Source organism: Saimiri boliviensis, chromosome 7 (genome assembly GCF_048565385.1).
Source record: "Saimiri boliviensis isolate mSaiBol1 chromosome 7, mSaiBol1.pri, whole genome shotgun sequence".
Taxonomy (NCBI): Eukaryota; Metazoa; Chordata; class Mammalia; order Primates; family Cebidae; genus Saimiri; species Saimiri boliviensis.
Window position 1 is genome coordinate 76,684,759 of NC_133455.1, and position 21,041 is coordinate 76,705,799.

A 21,041-nucleotide genomic window follows, 5' to 3' on the forward strand; every position below is an offset into this window, starting at 1 on the left:
AGTGAAAGCATAGGTCACAATTTTATTAGTCTTTAATAGAAAACTTGAAGAAGTTGCTAACACAAGTGCTTTTGCCAATGCAAAGCATTGACAGATACAGGAGAAGGTTAGAGAATATTTATATACAGCAACCCCAGAATTTAAATTAAATCTGTACTTAGTCTAAATCACATAAACCTGAATTTTTGTATACCAAGGATGAAGAGTTATTCTGTAATATTTAAAGTTAATTTTAACAGAAAATGTCAAGCCTTGTTGACTTGAAACTTTGAAATTGGGTGTTTGTTATAAAAGAAACTTATTTTCTAAAGAAAGCTTTTTGTTCACTTAAAGTTGTATGCCCTATTTGTCATAAAAGGTTGAATTTGCTCATCAAATTTACAATTAAATCACCGACTAAACACCAAACTGCTCTTTATATAAATCACTCACCCAGTACGTAAAAACTATGCCTCCTTGTATTAAGTTAGTACTATATCTGAAAGTGTTCCTCTTTGAATAGATTGTTAAAGTATTGGTTCTAATACATTACCTTTAAAACACAACATAGAATCTCATTCCTTCACAGAAAATACTCAACAAGCTAAGCTGTAGAGCTGAATTATTTTTAAACCCAGTGATCAGCACATCAAAGAGAATATAAGATGAAAACTGAAAATACACAGTACATTTTGGGAAGTGGAAAAATGTAGAAGAAAGTTGTGGAGCATTTTTAAACAACTAAATTATTGAAATGTTACCAAAAATAAAACTGCTCAGATGCAATTGTTTTGTTTAATAAAGGCAAAACTTCACTAGAGGCAGGAGCAAGCTAGAAAAAAAAAAAAACTAACGAAGTTAGAACTAGAACCAAGTATAAGTCATATGAAAGAAATGAAAACAATAAACTCAAAGGAAAAAATCATTTTAAAAACTAATCATTGCCGGGCGCGGTGGCTCACGCCTATAATCCCAGCACTTTGGAAGGCCGAGGCGGGTGGATCACGAGGTCAAGAGATCAAGACCATCCTGGTCAACACCGTGAAACCCTGTCTCTACTAAAAATACAAAAAATTAGCTGGGCATGGTGGTGCGCGCCTGTAATCCCAGCTACTCAGGAGGTTGAGGCAGGAGAATTGCTTGAACCCAGGAGGTGGAGGTTGCAGTGAGCCGAGATCGCGCCATTGCACTCCAGCCTGGGCAACAAGAGCGAAATTCTGTCTCAAAAAAAAAAAAAAGAACTAATCATTACTTTGAAAAGAAATTACAAAATAAAACCCACTTACTAAAAAGAAAAAAATACAAATTAATAAAATGAGAAATAAAAGAATCAAGACAAAAGATTTTTGAAAAATATCTGACTAAAACAATGAGATACCACTACACACCTCTGTAAGAATGGTCAAAACTAAAACATTATAACACCAAATCCTGGTGAGGATATAGTGCAACAGGAACTGTCACTCACTGCTGGTAGTAATGCCAAATAGTACAGCCACTTTGGGAGACAGCTTTGCAGTTTCTTACAAAATTAATAGTGAATGCATACCATTATACACGTGTCAAAACCCACAAAATATATAGCATCAAGGGTGAATCCTAATAATAACTGTGGACACTGAGTGATAATGACGCATCAATGTAGGTTCATTGCTTGTAACAAATGTACCACTCTGGTGGGAGATGTTGACAGCAAGAGAGGCTATGCATGTGTGCAGGCAGTGGCCTATGGGATCTCTCTGTACTTTCCACTCAACCTTGCAATTAACCTAAAATTGCTCAAAAAAAAAAAATTAGTCTATTTAGAGAGAAAGAACAAAACAAAGGAAGTAAGAGAGGAAACAAAGGGAAAGGAAGGGAAGGGAAAGGAAAGGGAAGGGAAGGGGAAAGAGGAAGGAAAAAAGGAAGGAAGGAAGTTAGTTTAAAAAAAAACAAAAATATTCAACAAAATAATCATCTCTAAGTAGCTGGATGTACAGGTCTTTTTTGTACTCTTTGATATACACTGTTCAGAAACATTGAAAATATTAGACCAACCAACTTATTTAGTGGGCATCTAAGTTGGAAACAGATACTACGACTTATTAGTGGGCTATAATAACTAAGACATTGTGCTATTAGTTCAGGGACAAATAAATAATAGATCAATGACTCAGGATCGATAACTCAGAAAGATCTACTCACGTATGAATACTTAATATATGACAGCAGTGGCATAAATGATTGGTGGTTAAAAGATGGACATTTTAGCAAATGGGTGTGGGATAAATGGGAAAAAATAAAATTGTACCCTAACCTCACACTATTAATGAGAATCAATTCCAGGAGGATTAAAGAAGTAAATATAAAGACAAAATGATAAAGATTTTAGAAAATAGTATTGGAGGATATTTTAATGAACTTTTTATTTTAAATAAGATGCAAAAAGCTCTGACCATCAAGTAAAGATTGAAAAATTCTAGTACAGTAAGATAAAGAATTTATGTTCACCAAATAACATAAAAGGGTGATAAGAGAAAGCTTAAAGAGAAGGGAGAATATATTTTTAACACATAATCACTAAGTGCTAGTATTCAAACTCTTACAAATCAGTAAGTTGGAGAAAAGAAATTGCCAGAGTAGAAATTTCTAAACTACATAAAGCAAAGAGTCCAAGAAGCAAATGGGAGTGAACCTCCAAAAAAAAAAATAAGAATAAAACAAGCAATGTTTATTTTAGGAAGTCATCTGTCTCTGATGGTGGAGTGAAGAGAGACATTGCATTGTAAAACCCTCAGAGATGCCTACCTATGCCTATACACATGGAAACAGGGAGGGAAACATCACACACCAGGGCCTGTCGGGGGTTGGAGGATAGGGGAGGGACAGCATTAGGAGAAATACCCAATGTAGATGATGGGTTGATGGGTGCAGCAAACCACCATGGCACATGTATACCTATGTAACAAACCTGCATATTCTGCATATGTACCCCAGAACTTAAAGTATAACCAAAAAAAAAAAGTTGGAGGTGGGCTTAGTTTAATCAATTAATTAAGATGGTGTGGTACTAGTACAATATTAGACCAATAGTTGGAAGAAATGAACTAGAATGTCCAGAAAGTGATCAAATATAATGAGAATTTAGTTGCTTCAAGTCAGTAAAGAATGATTATCTTAGTAAATGGTATTGGGACAATAATTATTCCTCCATGAAATAATAAAATTGGATGCAAACTTTCAACGTTATAACAATAAAAATTCCAGACTGATCAAACTCAAATGTAAATAAATCATACAGAAGCTAGAATAAATCATGTGAGGAAAAAATTATCATCTTGAAATGAGAAAAACCTTTCTAAGTGTGCTTCCGAACTGAAAAGCCATAAAAGAAAGCACTGATTAATCTGACCACAATTAGATTTTTTAAATACATGAAAAAAACCACCAAAATTAAAAAGTGAAGAAAGCTATTGCAACATACAAATAAATGTTTAATTTTCCCTATATAGTAAAAGTGCCTCCAAATCAGTATTAAAGAGAAAAATGGAAAACAGAGAAAGATCAAAAGAGACTTTTATAGAAAATGACATATACGTAGCTCTTGGTCATATGAATAGATATACAAACTTTCTCACAAGAAAAGAAATATGTATAAAGACGCCCCAAAATATCAATTTTTATATGTCAGTTTGATAAAGATCAGGAAGTTTAATAACACACTCTTGGCAAAGGCATAGAGAAACAGGCATTTTTTACATTGCTGATTGGTATATAAATGGGTTTAAAATCTGTGGAGGGCAATTTGGCAACATTTATAACAATTTCCAAAATGTGTGCATTTTGATGCAGCACTCCCACATCTAGCAACTTACACTACAGATGGTCTCACACAACATACATTCCATCCTCAAAGTGTTTAGGTTTTGCATCTCAGGTTATACCCACTGCTTTCAAGAAGTTTGGTTTGTTGGCTCTTTCTTTCTATTTTTTTTTTTTTTTTTTTTTTTTTTTTTTTTGAGACAGAGTCTTGCTCTGTCACTGCTGGAGTGCAGTGGCACAATCTCAGCTCATTGCAAACTCCACCTCCCAAGTTCAAGTGATTTTCCTGCCTCAGCCTCCTGAGTAACTGGGACTACAGGCATGAGCCACCATGCCCAGCTAATTTTTGTATTTTTTAGTAGAGACAGGGTTTCAACAAATTGGCCAGGCTGGTCTTGAACTCCTGACCTCGTGATCCACCTGCCTCGGTGTCCCAAAGTGCTGTGATTACAGACATGGGCCACAGCACCCACCCATATTTTGGTTCTTTCTAAGATGTTCATAGTGGTGCACTTTCTCCACTTTCTCTAGTAAATACCTTTGCTTAATTTCTGAAGGTTTTGTCACCATCTCCATATGTTTTGTGGATTTTGTGGATTAGAGTTTTATGCTGTTTTCTTTTCTCATTCTTATTGTTGCTTTTAAATGATTTTTAGGAAGAGAAAATGAAAATGTCATCTATTTAAGCTACCATCTTTAAACCAGAAGTTCTCCTGACTCCTTGAATTCTCTAATTCCATGGCTTCTGAAATTCAACTTCTTCTTGCCTCTTTTTTTTCTATCTGACTTATCCTCCTTGTTCTTCATTAATTATTCTTCCTATGCCCATCCCTTAAATGCTGTTGTGTTTTAGAATTCCGGGCTTGATATATATCTTTCTCTTGATTACTCTTCTTAAGTAATCTCATTCCATTCTCTGGGCCTTAACCACCATCAGTAGGTTAATCTTCTCCAAATCTTTAATACTGCTAACTACCCTCAGGCTTTTAAACCTGTGTGTAACTCGAGCTCTTCAAACCCTGGATGTCTACGAGAAAGTTCACCCCACTTTCTATCCTCCAAACACATTCTTCCTCTTAAATTTCCAAAATCAATTAATGACTCTACTATTCACCAAGTTACCCAAGGCAAAAATATGGAAGTCATCTTTAGCAATTTATTCTTCTTTATGTTTTACTCACGATCAAATGGTGCCAGTTTTTCCTCCTAAATATTTCCCTAATCTGGCTCGTTCCCTGTAACCCTGTTACTGCTGTTTCAGTTCAGGCCTTAATCTTTTTTGGCCTGCCATATTGCTACAGCTAAATCACTCTCCTCCTGTATATAGCCTTGTCCCCATCAAGGTCACCAAAGCCTTGGTAGTCTACCTGAAACCCAGATCTGAATATGTGAACACCCTGCTTAAAATCCGTCAATGAATTCCTACTTTCTTCGACCTAAAGACTAGACTATTTAGCATGACACAGGTCTTCATAATCCATTCCCCTTTCCTTATCACTTTATTTCTCTTTATTCCATACCTTACACTTTATGTCTGGTAGTGTAGAATTTCTGGTAGTTTCTTCCTCAGATCACATTATTTCTTCCCACTAACCTCTCTTATACCCTTTACTGTTCTTCTTGGCTAAACCTTATTCATCTTTCAAGATGGAATTCTTGATCGTAACTCCCAGAAAGCCACTCTGAACTTCCTGGTTAGGGTAAGTATGCAATTCCACTGTGTACAGTTACAGTTCAGGTACTACACAAGTAGGGGCAGGAAACTCTGGCAGAGGGGTATTTGTCTTCTTTCGAGAAATATTTCTGCAGATCTTTTGCCCATTTTAAAGCAAATGATTTGTTTTCTTGCTACTGGCTTGAATTTCTTATGTATTCTGGTTCTTACTCCCTTGTTCGATAGATACTGAGCAAATATTTGCTCCCATTCTGTAGGCTGTCTTTTCTCTTTGTGGATTATTTCTTTGCTGTGCAGAAGTTTTTTAGCTTGAAATAGTACCATTTGTCTATTTGTGCTTTCGTTGCCTGTGCTTTTGACGTCTTACCCAAAATGTCTTTGCCCAGAACAATGTCCTGAAGTGTCAGGATCATTCAAATTGTGGAATTGTTTCTGTGAAGAATGTCATTGGTATTTTGATAGGAATTGCATTGAAATCTGTAGAAAATTTTGGGTAGCGTTGACATTTTAATGATATTAACTCTTCTAATTCATGAGCATGGAATATCTTCTATATTTACATGCCCTCTTCAACTTCTTTCATCAAGAAAGAAGTTCTTAACTTCTTTTTTTTTTTTTTTTTTTTTTTTTTTGAGACGGAGTTTCGCTCTTGTTACCCAGGCTGGAGTGCAATGGCGTGATCTCAGCTCACCGCAACCTCCACCTCCTGGGTTCAGGCAATTCTCCTGCCTCAGCCTCCTGAGTAGCTGGGATTACAGGCACGCGCCACCATGCCCAGCCATTTTTTTGTATTTTTAGTAGAGACGGGGTTTCACCATGTTGACCAGGATGGTCTTGATCGCTTGACCTGGTGATCCACCCGACTCGGCCTCCCAAAGTGCTGAGATTACAGGCTTGAGCCACCGTGCCCGGCCCTTAACTTCTTTTAAGAACTTCTTTTTGTTAAGAAGTTAACTTCTTTTTTTAAAAATTGTCTTAACAATTTTCCTTGTAGAAAACTTTCACTTCTCTGATTACATTTACTCCTATGTATTACATATTTTTATAGTTATTATAAATGCAATTGTTCTTTTTGTTTGTTTTTCAGTTTGTTTGCTGTTGGCATATATAAATTCATGTTGATTTGTATCCTGCAACTTTACTAAATTCATTTATCAGTTCTAACAATTCTTGGTGGTGTCTAGGTTTTTCTAAATATACTACTACATCATCTGCAAACAAACAAGGATAATTTAACTTCTTCCTTTCCAGTTTGATGTCTTTAATTTCTTTTCCTTGCCTAATTGCTCTTGTTAGGACTTCCAGTACTAGTACTATGTTGAATAAAAGAAAGTAGGCTTCTTTGTCTTATTCCAGATCTTAAAGACTGGCTTTCAATTTTTCCCCATTCACTATAATGTTAGCTATGGGTTTATCATATGTGGCTTTTATGGTTTTGAAGTCTGTTTCTTTTATAACCACTTTGTTAAGGGTTTTTATCATAAAGGACTGTTAAATATTGTCAAACACTTTTCATCATCTAATAAAACAATCATATGGTTTTTGTTCTTATTTCTGATAATGTAATATATATTTTTATTGATTTGTGTATGCTCAACCATTCTTGTATTCCTGGGATTAATCCCACCTAATGATTATCAATTTTCTTCTTAATGTGTTATTGTATTTGGTTGCCAGTATTTTGTTCAGGATTTCTACATCTATGTCCATCGGGGACACTTGCCTGCATTTTCTTTTTTCATTGTGTACTTGTCTGGTTTTAATATCAAGGTAATTCAAGCTTTGTAGAATTAATTTGTAAATATTCCTTGCTCTTCAATTTTTTGGAATGTTTTTAAGTAAAATTGTATTAGTTCCTTGTTAAATGTTTGGTAAATTTAGAAAGGAAGTTGTCATGTCCTGGGTTTCTGTTGTTGTTGCCGTCATTGTTGTTGTTGTTGTTGTTGTTGGGAGACCTTTAAATTACTGCTTTGATTTCATTGTTCATTACTGGTGTGCTCTGGTTTTCTATTTCTTCATGGTTCAATGTTAGCAGGTTGTATGTGTCCAGAAAATTTTCCATTCCTTCAGGTTTTCCAATCTGTTGGCATATTGGTGTTCATAATAGTATTTAATGATCATTTTTGTATTTCTGTGGCTATGTTGTTATGTTTTCCCTTCCATTTCTGATTTTATTTATTTGGGTCTTTTTTTCTTAGTCTAGCTAAGATTATATCTATTTTGTTTATCTTTTTTAAAAACTAATTTTTCATTGATCTTTTACTTGGTCTCAATTTTATTTATTTCTTCTCTGATCTTTGTTATTTCTTTCATTCTACTAATTTTTAGCTTGGTGTATTCTTGCTATTCTTGTGATCCTTGTGGTGCATCATTAGGTATTTCTCCTAATGTTATCCCTCCCCAATTCCCCCACCGCCTGCTCTCCCTCCCCGAGCTCCCCCAACCCCCAAAAGGCCCCAGTGGGTGATGTTCCCCTTCCCCTTCCTGTGTCCATGTGTTCTCATTGTTCAACACCCACTTATGAGTGAGAACTTGTGGTGTTTGGCTTTCTGTTCTTGTGTCGGTTTGCTGAGAATGATGGTTTTCCAGCTTCATTCATGTTCCTGCAAAGGACATGAACTCATCTTTTTTTTTTTTTTTTGGCTGCATAGTATTCCACGGTATATATGTGCCACATTTTCTTTATCTAGTCTATTACTGATGGGCATTTGGGTTGGTTCCAAGCCTTTGCTATTGTAAACAGTGCCACTATGAGCATATGTGCACATGTCTTCATAATAGAATGATTTATAACCCTTTGGGCATATACCCAGCAATAGGGTTGCTGGGTCAAATGGTATTTCTATTTCTAGACGCTTGAGAAATTGCCACACTGTCTTCCACAATGGTTAAACTAATTTACACTCCCACCAACAGTATAAAAGTGTTTCTGTTTCTTCGCATCCTCTCCAGCATCTGTTGTCTCCAGACTCTTTAATGATCACCATTCTACCTGGTGTGAGATGGTATCTCAGTGTGGTTTTGATTTGCATTTCTCTAATGACCAGTGATTATGAGCATTTTTTCATATGTTTGTTGGCTGCATAAATGGCTTCTTTTGAAAAGCGTCTGTTCATATTCTTCAACCACTTTTTGATAGGGTTGTTTGTTTTTCTTATAAATTTGTTTTACTTCTTTGTAGATTCTGGATATAAGCCCTTTGTCAGATGGGTAGATTGCAAAATTTTTTCCCGATTGTTTTGGTTGCCAGTTCACTCTAATTATAGTTCATTTTGCCATGCAGAAGGTCTTTAATTTAATTAGATCCCATTAGCTTTTGTTGTCATTGCTTTTGGTGTTTTAGTCATGAAGTCCTTGCCTATGCCTATGTCCTGAATGGTTTTGCCTAGGTTTTCTTCTAGGTTTTTTATGGTGTTAAGTCTAATGTTTAAATTTTTAATCTATCTGGAGTTAATTTTTGTATAAGGTATAAGGAAGGGTTCCAGTTTCAGCTTTCTGCACATGGCTAGCCAGTTTTCCCAACACCATTTATTAAACAGGGAATCCTTTCCCCAGTGCTTGTTTTTGCCCAGTGTGTCAAAGATCAGATGATTGTAGATGTGTGGCATTGCTTCTGAGACTGCTGTTCTGTTCCATTGGTCTATATCTCTGTTTTGGTACCAGTACCATGCTGTTTTGATTACTGTAGCCTTGTAGTATAGTTTGAAGTCAGGTAGCATGATGCCTCTAGCTTTGTTCTTTTTGCTTTGGATTGTCTTGGCTATGTGGGCTCTCTTTTGGTTTCATAGGAAGTTTAAGGTTGTTTTTCCAATTCTGTGAAGAAGGTCAATGATAGCTTGATGGGAATAGCATTGAATCTATAAATTACTTTGGGCAGTATGGCCATTTTCACAATATTTATTCTTCTTAACCATGAGCATGGAATGTTTTTCCATCTGTTGTGTCCACTCTTATTTCCTTGAGCAGTGGTTTGTAGTTCTCCTTGAAAAGGTCCTTCACATCCCTTGTTAGTTGTATTCCCAGGTATTTTTTTCTCTTTGTAGCAATTGTAAATGCAAGTTCGCTCATGATTGGGCTCTCTGTTTGCCTGTTATTGGTGTAAAGGAATGCTTGTGATTTTTGCAGATTGATTTTGTATCCTGAGACTTTGCTGAAGTTGCTTATCATCTTAAGGAGGTTTTAAGCTGAGACAATGGGGTCTTCTAAGTATATTCAGGAGACCCATCTCACATGCAAAGACACATACAGAATCAAAATAAAGGGATGGAAGACGATTTACCAAGCAAATGGAGAACAAAAAAAAAGCAGAGGTTGCAATCCTAGTATCTGATAAAACAGACTTTAAATCAACAAAGATCAAAAGAGACAAGGGCATTACATAATGGTAAAGGGATCAATGCAACAAGAAGAGCTAACTATCCTAAATAAATATGCACCCAATACAGGAGCACCCAGATACATAAAGCAAGTTCTTAAGGACCTACAAAGAGACTTAGACTCACACACAATAATAGTGGGAGACTTTAACACTCCACTGTCAATATCAGACAGATTCACAAGACAGAAAATCAAGAAGGATATCCAGGGCTTGAACTCCCATCTGGATCAAGTGGACCTAATAGACGTCTACAGAATTCTCCACCCCAAATCCACAGAATATATATTCTTCTCAGCACCACCTCACACCTACTCTAAAATTGACCATGTAATTGGAAGAGAATTACTCCTCAGCAAATGCAAAAGAATGGAAATCATAACAACCAGTCTCTCAGACAATATTGCAACCAAATTAGAACTCAGGATTAAGAAACTCACTCAAAATCACAAAACTACATGGAAACTGAACAACATGCTCCCGAATGGACAAATAATGAAATGAAGGCAGAAATAAAGATGCTCTTCAAAACCAGTGAGAATGAAGGCACAACGTACCAGAATCTCTGGGACACATTTAAAGCAGTTTCTAGAAGGAAATTTCTAGCATTCAACGCCCACATGAGAAGCAGAGAAAGATCTAAAACCGACACCCTATCATCACAATTAAAAGAACTAGAGGCGCAAGATCAAACAAATTCAAAAGCTAGTAGAAGACAAGAAATAACTAAGAGGAGAACTGAAGGAGACAGAGACACAAAAATCCCTTAAAAAAAAAATCAATGAATCCAGGAGTGGGTTTTTCGAAAAGATCAACAAAATAGACCACTTGCCAGACTAATAAAAAAGAAAAGAGAGAAGAATTGAATAGATGCAATAAAAAACGATAAAGGAGCTATCACCATGGATTCCACAGAAATACAAACTACCACCAGAGATTACTACAAACAACTCTATGCACATAAACCAGTAAATCTGGAAGAAATGGATAAATTCCTACATACTTAGACCCTCCCAAGACTAAACCAAGAAGAACTTGAATCCCTGAATAGACTAATAACAAGGTCTGAAGTTGAGGCAACAATTAATAGCCTACCAACCAAAAATAGTCCAAGTCCAGACAGGTTCACAGCCAAATTCTACCAGTCGTACAAAGAGGAGCTAGTACCATTCCTTCTGAAACTATTCCAAACAACACAAAAAGAGGCAATCTTCCCTAACTCATTTTATGAGACCAATATCATCCTGATTTGTTTTTTTAAACAAAATTTTTCCAAATTATATTGACTATAAACATTTAGATTGAAAAAGTTCAATGAATATCAAATAGAATAAACATAAGTTCAAAACCAAAAAAAACCAATCACTATATTTAAGAACAGATACATTATGTGGTAAAACAATAAATAGCTAAGGCAAGATTATCAAAATTCAGTATAGTAGTTACCCCTGCAGAGAAGGATGGGGAACTCAAAGCTTTAAATGTATTAGTAAAGTATTTTTCCTTCTTTTTATTTTAATTTTTTTTTAATAGAGACAAGGTCTTGCTGGTCTCAAACTCCTGGCTTCAAGTTACCCTCTGCCTTGGCATCCCAAAGTGCTGTGATTACAGGCCTTATCTTAGGGATAAACAAATATTATTATTTTTTTCTTTTTTTTTGACATTCCCAACGTGAGTACATTTATTATTAAATTGGATATATACGAAATATTTTTTGCAGGTATGATAGATATCACAATAAATGGAAAATTAATGAAGTTCATTCATTTTTCTTCTGTGTTACTTATAATGCATGCCAGAAACCTGGAAGTCACCCTTGACCTCTCCCTCACCTACCAAATCCAGTTATCACTTTCCTGCTTTTCCCTACCTCCACTCTTACACCCTGGCCAAAGCCAGCTTGCCTCTCATCTGAAATACTAATATGTCCTTTCCTCTTCCTTATACCCTCACTCTAATCCAATCAACACTTAGCAGCCAAAGAAAACACTTTCAATTGTATCTCTCCATCTTTCATCTACCTCACCATCCATTCCCTTTACTATCAAAAGCAAGAGGGACAAGTAAATTTACCAAGACACCTCATAGCCAGGAAATGGTAGAGGCAAGATTCAAAAGCTACTAGAAAGTCCACATGTCTTTGTTTGTTTTGAGATGGAATCTCACTCAGTCACCCAGCCTGGAGTGCAGTGGCACGATCTCAGCTCACTGAAACCTCTGCCTCCCAGGTTCAAGCAATTTTCCCATCTCAGCCTCCCGAATAGCTGAGATTACAGGCACCCACCATCATGCTGGCTAATTTTTGTATTTTTAGTAGAGATGGGCTTTCACCACATTGGCCAGACTAGTCTTGAACTCCTGCCTCAGGTGATCTGCCTGCCGAAGCCTTTCAAAATGTTAGCATTACAGTTATGAGCCACTGCACCTGGCTGAGTTCACATGTCTTAACCACCCACTGTCCTACCTTGGGTGATACTAGAAAAGGCTTAGCCACTGCCTAGCACATGGTCATCTCTGGATAAAGGACAGACTTACTTCTCCTCCAATCACCACTTCACCTCCTTTTATCTGCTGTGAACTCCTAGTTTTCTTTAAATCTGACTTCAAACCATAGCTTCTAAGAAATGCCTTTCTAACCCCCTTGCCCAGTTACAGGTCCCCACTATTTGTACTCCCAGCACTTTGTGCATCTTTTCTTTTGAGATGGAGCCTCATTCTGTCACCCAGGCTGGAGTGCAGTGGTGCCATCTTGGTTCACTGTAACCTCTGCCTCCCAGGTTCAAGTAATTATCCCACCTCAGCCTCCCAAGCTGGGACTACAGGATTCCACCACCAGACCCAGCTAATTTTGTATTTTTTGTAGAAATAAGGTTTCATCATGTAGGCCATACTGCTCTAACTTCTAACCTCAAGTGATCTGCCTTCTTTGGCCTCCCAAGGTGCTGGGATTACAGGTGTGAGCCACCGTGTTTGGCTCACTTTGTGCTTTTGTAGTATCATCTCTCCTCCACTAGACTGTGACCTCCACAAGAGCAGGGGCCTGTTTTGCCCACCGTTACAGTGCACATCATATGTCCTTTATCACTCTGGTTCTCTCTACGTCCATGTCTTGGTGAAAGTGCTAGATCACCAGCCAGACCCCTCGTCTTATATTCCAACAAGCAATCTGGTCTGCTGACCCTACCCACGAGGCTGTTTGTGAGCCAGGTGGGCTGGGAAACAGAGACTAACCCTGGCCCAGTGAACCCAAGATGGCCTGCTCCATGAAAGGGATCCGGTTCCCTGGTAGAAACGAAAGTACCCAAGATCTCAATTCCTGGAGCTAGTGAATGGGTCATAAATGAGCCCCTTCTGCCCCTATTCTTTTAAACATGTCCACTTCCCTCAGGAGCTTGGATGGAGGGCACCTGGATGTCCATCCCAGGTATACTGGGACCACTAGTAACACAGACCAAAGCAATGAAGCAGGACAGGGTCAGGGTGAGAGTGGGAGAGCAGGGGCAGACACAGCCAAGGCTGTGGGGCTTCCCCCAGAGGCCCAGATAGGCTTGAGCCTACAGAGGACCAGCTTCTTGGCATCACTGGGCACATTCAAGAATTTTGTCTATGACCTTTCTGCTCTGCAGAGGCAGGGTGCATTCATGCACCTTGAATCCTTACTGTCCATGCCATCACTGCCAGAAGATAGAGACATGTCCAGTGGTATATGTTTAAGAAATGGGAGGTGCAGCTATCCCCCATGAGTCCTTCAGGTCTGACTGAGGCACCTCCTTGAGAAGTCTTTCTTTCTTGACACATCCTTTAGTTATTTCCATGCTCCTCACCGTGGGTTCCCAAAGCCTTGGTGCTCTCAATATTGTAGGCTCAAAAAACATTTGCTGAATGAATACAGAACTTGAAGACTGCCTTTCCTCTGAGAAGTTGCCAGGTTCAGTGTTCTCTGCCTGAAACCCTCTTCCTTCTTCATTCACCTAAGGACCAGGAGCAAGAGGACTGTCCTGCTCTCCATTGTTGGCCAGTGGGGCTGAGGGTCCTGGCCGATGAGTCCTCTGGTGTTGCTTGAGATGGTCAGACCTCATGAACTCTCAGCTGCACTGATCACATTTATATGGTTGATATCTGGTGTGTATCCGCCTATGTTGTCTAAGCTCACCAGATTGGAATAAAGACCATAAACACCTTTCCCAGGTGAACAAATAGGGCTTCTCACCTGTGTGCTTGCATTGGTAACTCACGAGGTGGGAGCACTTGGTATAAGCTTTTCCGTAGTTCTTGTAGTTGCAGCAGTAAGGCCTTGCCTCTGAGGAGACCCCTCTACCAGTCCTTTCCTGAGGCCTGGCATTCTGCTCTGCTTTCTATGAAGCAGGTCTGGGCTTCTCGAGTAGGAATGGGCCTGCTTGGGAGTCTGGCTGACTCACAAGAGAGTCCTGAGATCCAAAACCAGCAATGACTGGGACTCAGCTGGTGGCATCGCAAGATCATGGGCATCACGTGGGGGGCAACATCAGAGCCACAGAGGGGAGCACAGCCTGGGCCTCAGTGGAAGGTATGGTTGGAGCCAACAACATTTCATCAGAAAGTACTGTTGAGAGGCCAAGTTAAGGCATTGTATGATACACTTAACGTGGGACATCATTGGGATTCCAGTGGAAGCTGAGACTGGCAGCCTGAAGGCCACAGCCACCCCTGGAGTACTGGGCTCTCCTACAGGCATTATCTGGGGCCCACTGAAAATTGTGATCTCTTGCTGAGGGGGAGACACTCCCTGACAGTAAATTATCCAGGAAGGAGTGAGAGTTGTTTGGGAGCAGTAGCTCACACCATGCTCAGCCAGTGTTATACTGAACTGTGGCCCCACTTCATCCACAATCTGCCCCGGTGCCTCAGCAGATACCAAGGGGTGCCTCAGCATCTCTGTGCTGTGAGGGAAGTGCTAAATGTTTGGTAGGCCATGGTTTCAAGAGGTGTGCACTCCAGAGCTTCAGAAGATGGGATCATATTCAAGATGAGTGCTGAGTTCTCCTTTCCTGGGCAGCCTGGTGTGCTGCCTGCCACTGGCTCAGCTCCCCAGCCTCCTGCTCCATCTCAGCCTGGGGTGGTGTCTTGACTCTTTGCTGAACAGACAGGAATGACCCACCATGGCACTGCAGGTGGATATCGGGACATCGCTCTGGTTATTTTGTCTTTTCTTCCTTTATTCCTTTGTTACTGTCTTCCTCAATGGTTAAATGAATTTTTCATTTAATGGTAGTATGTTTTAATGTGTTGGTTTTTATCTTTAGTAGATCTATTTTAGGGTTTTGGAGGGGGGTTTACTTGTTTGTTTTCATTTTTTAGAGATGAGGTCTCACTGTATTGCCCAGGCTGAACTCAAACTCCTGGGCTCCAGCGAGCCTTCCACCTTAGCCACCTGAGTAACTGGGACTACATGTTCATAGCACTGCACCCAGTCTATTATAGAATTTTGCTTTGTTGCTACCATAAAGCATATCCAAAAGTGTCTTATAGACATGACAAGTTATTTTTAATAGATGACAAATTAACTTCTATCACAAAGAAAATTTAAAAAACAAAAGAAGGAAAATCTAAAAGTCTCTACACTTTAACTTAATTCCCCCACTCATACAATTTGACTTTGTTGTCTCAATTTACATCTTTTTATACTGCCTATCTTTCAACAGATTTCTGCAGTTATTATTTTCGATAGATTTGTCTTTTAGTCCATACTAGAGATATGAAGGATTGTATGCCATAATTAAGTACTAGATTATTCTGAATTTATGTGTATTTACTTTACCAGTGAGTTTATGCTTTCAAATGTTTTCTTTTTGCATGCTAGTATCCTCTCCTTTCAGACTGAAGAACTCTCTTCAGCATTTGTTGTAAGACAGGTCTAGCAATGATGATTTCCTCAGTTTTTGGTTGTCTGGGAAGACTTTATCTCTCCTTTATGTTAGAAGAAAGGCTTTGTTATGTACAGTATTCTTGTTTGACAACTTTTTCTCCTGATCGGATGTCATCCAACTTCCTCCTGGCAAGTTGGTTTCCACTGAGAAATCTGCAGCTAGATAAATACAAGCTCCTTCATTTGTTATATGCTTCTTTATTCTTGCTGCTTTTAGAATCTCAACTTTGTTCTTGACTTTTGAGAGTTTATTATACGCCTTGAGGTAGTCTTACTTGGGTTGAATCTGTTTTGTGATATCTGACCTTCCTGTACCTGCATATCAACATCTTTCTCTAGGATTGACAAGGTTTTGGTTATTATTTTCTTGCATAGTCATTCTACCCCTTGCTCTTTCTCAACTCTTCCTTGAACACCAATGACTTATATTTTCTCTTTTGAGGTTATTTTCTTATATTGCGGGCATTCTTTATTCCTTTTTATTCTTTTTCTTTTCTGAATGTGCATTTTCTAATAGCTTGTCTTTTAGCTCACTAATTCTTTTTTCACATGATCCATTCTGCTTGTGAGAGCTTCTAATGCATTTTTCAGTTTAACAAATGTATTTATCTGTTCCATATTTTTGTTTGACTTTTTAAATTATTTTAATCCCTTTGTTAAATTTATCTAGAAAATTTATACAGTGCTTTGCTGTGTTATTTTGGAGTTTGCTGAGTTTCCTTAGAACAACTATTTTGATTTCTTGATCTGAGAGCTTACATATTAACATGTCGTTAGAACTGGTTCCTGGTTTCTTGCTTTGTCCATCTGGGGAGATCATGATTCCCTGTTTGTTGTTGTTTCTTATAAACATACATCTGTTGTTTCACTTTGAAGAATTAGTTATTTATTCTAGTCTTTGCTATCTGGCTTGTTTTCAACTTTCTAGGGTATGTTTGCCTAGAGATTCTATGCAGTTGCATGTAAGTGTCCTTAATCCTAGATTGCTGCCTCCTTTTTGGCATTAGATGGTACATTAAGCCCCAGTTTACTTCAGTTCTTGAAATCATTCAGAGCCCTTCTCATCCCAGATTAGGGCTAGAGAGTCCCAAAGGGAATACACTGATTGTGTGGAAATACTGGCTAGGAGTTCATGCACAGAAGACCAATGGAGGATATATCCTACATCTTGGTGTTGCTGAACAGCCAATCTGCTTTGACGTCTTTGGCTGAAATAAAGAGCAAAGTTTCATAAACTGAGGTCTCTAGTCCTGCCTCTCTTCTTTGTCACTAGCTGGCCTCAGGAGTTTTTCTCTCTATAGGCACTTGCAATGCTTCCATGGGTTAAAGCAGGAATGGTTTTCCTGCAAGGGAACCCAGGATAATGGGAAAACTGGCTGTCTCCCTTAATCTCACTTTTTCTAGTGTGGAAACCATGGGTCAAGGAAAAAAAAAATGTCCATGAATGGCATCTGGCAGATTGGGGGAGGGGCTTGATGAGTAGAAAAGTCCATTTCTCTTACTGTCTTCTCAGAGTTTCTCACTGCTCTGTGGTCCTAGGGGTCATATCAGCCCCAAATTTAAGTTTTGGGATACTGCTGTTTACAATCTTCACACTATATTTGATTTAGGTTTTCTGTGGGGAATAGCGAAGCCAGGTTGCTTACACTTCACATTTTGGTTACATCACTCAACAATATCCATTCATTTTTGTGAGCACTTTCCATGTGCCAGGCTCTGTGCTAAATATTTTACCTACATTATCTCATTTAATCCTCCCAACAGCTCTCTGAGTTAGGAACTGTTATGTTCCTATTTTACAAATGATAAATCTGAGGCTTGGAGAGATAAGTAACTTGCCCAGAGTTAGACATTTTGATTCTGCAATCCAAACTGTTAATATCAAGAATTTTAATTGAAATTTTCAATTTATAAATCTGATCGTCTTACTAGATTTAGAGCAGGAATCATGCTTTATTTATCTTTTCAGCCCTGATAACTAGCATTGTCTGAAACATTCTAAGTACTTACTAAACATTTGTTGAACTAAACCTAATTTATAAAGACTTGTATTTACAAGTTATCAGCAGAACTACAGTACACAGTATTTGGATACATAGGTATGCTTTCTGTATATCTATATATATCCTAAATGTGACTGATTGTCCTTGGACCACTCTTGCTTTGCCACTGCAGCTTCCTCTAAGCCAATCAGAATCCACCTTTGCAATTCCAGAAAACAAATATGATTCCAAGATGCATTTCTAAATATGCAGGTTTTTGTGAAACAAAAGAGCAAAATTTTTTCCAAATTTCCTTTGAAGACTTCAGATCTTTTCACAGAATTTCTCTTTTCACAGAAGCCAGCCTGTCTTTCCCTTTTTTCCCCCGTGCCAATTTCCGTTATTTCTACGTCCAGAATTTTCTCTCTGACTGTTCAATCTTTAGTGAGGAAAAATTTATCTCTTTGGGTTTTTTCCATTTCTATCCACAATGGGCTGATAATATTTTCCAAAGGTGACCACCACAATAAATCTCATACTACAAGCCCCCTCTTAAGTGCTGTTCATTCTTGGTTCACATCTTTTTCTTGATATATTCTTCCTAAGTAATCTCACATTATCTCGGGGCTTTAACTACCATTAGTATGCTAATGGTCCCCAGATCATAAGCACTGATCCTCATCTTTAGACTTTTACACAAAAAACTATAATACAAATCTTATTACAGAATTACAGTGACACTCATCTCATCAATTAATAGCTCTTCTTTTTAGTTTTGTTGGACAATTGTGACTAGTTCAATCAATAGAGTATGGTAAGAGTGATGCTAAATGACTCCCAAGGCCAGATCATAGAAATGATATGCTCTTCTACCTTGTTTCCTTGGTATGCTGTCTCATTTAACCCAGTCACCATGTTGTGAAGAAGAAAAACAGCTGCTTATAGAGGCCATGTGTAAGTGATGCATCTGACCCAGAACCCCAGCTAAGGTCCCACGCAACAGCTAGAATTAACCATCAGATATGTGAGTGAGCGAGTCTTCAAATGATTCCAATCTCCTGCCATTGAGTTACCCACACCACCCCATCTGATGCTGCATAATGCAGAAATGAGCTGTCCCCACTGAGCCCTCTCCATTAAATTGCAGATTTATAAGCTAAATAAATGATCGTTGTTGTTTTAAGTCACTAAATTTCTAGTGGGTTGTTATGAAGAAAAGATAACTAGAATAGTTAGCCAACGCTTCTCTCAACAGCGCTAAAGATCTACTCTCCCTGGAGGACTGAGAAAGACTTTTAAAAAATGTTTCTATTGGGAGGCCGAGGCGGGTGGATCACAAGGTCAAGAAATTGAGACCATCCTGGTCAGCATGGTGAAACCCCATCTCTACTAAAAATACAAAAAATTAGCTGGGCATGGTGGCACGTGCCTGTAATCCCAGCTACTCAGGAGGCTGAGGCAGGAGAATTTCCTGAACCCAGGAGGCAGAGGTTGCAGTGAGCCAAGATTGTGCCATTGCACTCCAGCTTGGGTAACAAGAGCAAAACTCCATCTCAAAAAAAAGTTTCTAGTTACATGTATTATATAACAAATATATATGTTGCATGGTTATATATATTTACTGTACATAAATATATACTAAATATGTTATATATAATAAAAACAATACTAACAATAATTCATTTACTGTACAATAAACTCAGTAGTTTATTCTATAGTTTATAATAGTAATGCTGACTATATTCTATAGTTTATAATAGTAATGCTCACATATGCTTGTAAATTATTATAATGTATTGGTTTTGCTAGTATTATTTTTATTAATATTATCATTAAGTCCCAAGATAAAATAAAGCTCTTTAGGATCACGGCAAGTTGTCAAATGAATAGATTCCATTCAACAATTTTATTCAAATTTTGGCATCTACAATGGTGAACCAGAAAAATAACATCCATTACAGAATATATCCTATAAAATAGGAACCAGACTGCCCAGCAGGAAGTGAGCAGTAGGCAAGTGAGAGAAGCTGAGTTCCACCTCCTGTCAGATTAGCAACAGCATTAGATTTTCATAGGAGCACGAACCCTATTGCGAACTGTGCATGGGAGGGACCTAAGTTGTGTGCTCCTTATGAGAATCTAATGCCTGATGATTTGAAGTGAAATAGTTTCATCCCAAAACTATTCCCCCACCCAAGTCTCTGGAAAAATTGTCCTACAGAAAACGAGTCTCTGGTGCCAAAAAAGGTTGGGGACCACTGTTTTAAAGGCTTATTCTGTCTTCCTTTGCAACATGTTATATAAACTCATTGAGGAAGTATGTCTGATACTGGTTTTGGTACCCACCAGCACCAAACACAGAACAGTAGAACTAACTTATTTCTAGGCTCAGGCATGCTCTTTGTGGTACATGAGGAAATTTGGACACCCAGAATCAAGGGTAATTACACAAGCAGCAAAGGTAGGAAATACTCGCAATTATTATTTGGACTGTAATTACCCCCTTTTTTTAATACCATAAAACTATTTATTCTTGGTTGCTAATCAAAGAAAAGCATGACATTACAGCAGCCAAACATTTCTCCAGTAGAGGCAAACATAATTCTCAGATTTAACAAGTTTTTAGCTTGAGCTCAACCTCAGTGGACTCACCAGGCAAAGGATGACCGACTCAAGCAGTGTGAATTTATAAGTACTTTTGCATTTATTCATTGCATATAATTTCTTGTTTCCACTGTTGTGTAATGTTTTAGCCACAAATAATACTTCCTAATTATCAGGTGTGGAGATCTAACTGGCTTTCATTGCAGAGTTGTTTTCTAACATAAGGGTTTACAGATTGTAGGCTTGAATAAACCTTTGAAGATTTGTATGCTACTTATATTTGGAAACATTGTAGCTATCAGACTTTTAATAATTTTGACTATACACTCAAACATGAAAGAATCATGAATCCTGACCTGCCACTGAATATGACCTTATTATCACATCCTATAGACTTCTACTCTCAGTTTTCTCCATTAAAAACAAGCACCTCATCAAAGGGGTTTGTCTTACTCAATGCAACCAATATTTACTGAATACTCACTTACACAAGCCCCTGTGCTACATGCTTTAAGCAAGGAAAAAGGGATTATTTTTACCAGTTTGAAGGTCACCAGGTGAAGAGAGTTCATACTGAGCAGTGAAAGCCTTCCCTCTTTCCTCTTCTAGCTTCAGAGAGAAGAAAAAAGGAAAATAAAGGGAATTCTAAGAATGATGACAAAGGAAATTTCCAAGACAATAGCAAACATCAAGGCATAGAATGCAATCAATTCAGACTAG

At 38.1% G+C, this 21,041-nt stretch overlaps 1 protein-coding gene and 1 pseudogene across 4 annotated transcripts in view; both read right to left on the bottom strand.

Moving 5' to 3' along the window:
• TAFA2 (TAFA chemokine like family member 2) overlaps positions 1 to 21,041 on the bottom strand; it is a 545,001-nt gene that overhangs the window by 510,398 nt on the left and 13,562 nt on the right. For 3 of the 4 annotated variants that reach the window (XR_012518470.1, XM_074402828.1, XM_074402826.1), the window contains exon 2: positions 20,861 to 20,930. The gene's annotated coding sequence lies outside the window, so the exon portion shown is untranslated. Of the gene's footprint in view, positions 1 to 20,860; positions 20,936 to 21,041 lie in introns of those variants that run through there. The other variant, XM_074402827.1, reaches the window with a different exon arrangement.
• LOC141585137 (Krueppel-like factor 17 pseudogene) lies at positions 8,027 to 20,867 on the bottom strand (annotated as a pseudogene).